At 36.8% G+C, this 1,072-nt stretch overlaps 1 protein-coding gene across 1 annotated transcript in view; it reads left to right on the top strand.

The window, feature by feature from the left end:
• polr1a (RNA polymerase I subunit A) overlaps nucleotides 1-1,072 on the top strand; it is a 23,994-nt gene that overhangs the window by 8,549 nt on the left and 14,373 nt on the right. The window lies entirely within an intron of this gene.

The raw sequence follows: 1,072 nt of genomic DNA, 5'->3' as shown, positions 1-1,072 counted from the left end.
TGTAAACACCCAAAACGAGAATCTTTGAAAACGGTGACGTCATGCGCGTGCGTAGTATATTTTAGGTATGTAGACATGCGCAGTACATGTCATTTTAAAGGCAAGCGCGAACAAACATACACAACAATGGCGGAGTACATGGTACTGTTGTTGCTGCTAATGCTTCTTCAGCAAAGTGTGTTATATTATAGAGACCTACCTAATATTACAACCAACAGCGGAGATGCATCATATACAATATATAATCGTCACTTCCCTACAGGTACTGTTTACAAACAAGGTGACAGCGCCAACTACTGGCCTGGCATACGTAATACAGTGTTTTTGGCCGTTTTCGCGGATATGTGTACATGTGAATCGTTTTGAAAACGTTGTCGTGTATACGTGAAACTTTTTAAAAACGCAAGGGAAAAACTTTTCCGTTTTTGACTACATCGTTGTCGTGTAAACGTAGCCTTAATCTGCCATCAAACCAGACTGGCAAACTGTAATTAATCCAAACATGGATCTTGACTATATTGTTTGTAATTGTGGTTGCTGAATAAATGCACTTATGCAAGGTTTGTGCCACAATACAAAGTATTTTTTAAAAAACATGAATATAATTAGGAATTAATATTAGGAATTTAGCTGATGTAACTTTTGAGAGAAGCTTTTGAGTTTTACCAGTTTTCATTATGTGCAGAATGTGTTATTTTATAATTAGCCTAAATCAGTGAACTAAATGAGGTAAATAAACCATGTGTATGAGCTGACATTCTTTTTATTTGTCATTATTGGTGAAAGTGCAATGATTCTGATGACATTTCTCAAATGACAACAATCATCATCATTAATCATGATTATAGTTTTGAGCAAATAACTGTGGATGTACGTTTAACCCCAAGTTTTCATTGACTAAATCTAGACTCAAATTCCCAGACTTTTAGGCTACGTCCACACGAAGCCAGAGCTTTCCCTATCCGATCTTTTTTTTCCCCTCGTCTCAAGAAATATCTTCGTCCACACGAAACCACAAAATGATGTAGTATACATGCCAGACCAGTATGTGGCGCTGTAATTCTGCCACAGA

Source organism: Sinocyclocheilus rhinocerous, unplaced genomic scaffold (assembly GCF_001515625.1).
Source record: "Sinocyclocheilus rhinocerous isolate Xijiao unplaced genomic scaffold, SAMN03320098_v1.1 scaffold1656, whole genome shotgun sequence".
In the NCBI taxonomy this organism is placed as follows: Eukaryota; Metazoa; Chordata; class Actinopteri; order Cypriniformes; family Cyprinidae; genus Sinocyclocheilus; species Sinocyclocheilus rhinocerous.
Note: the sequence above shows the minus strand (reverse complement) of the source record. Positions and strands in the feature narration are given on the sequence as shown.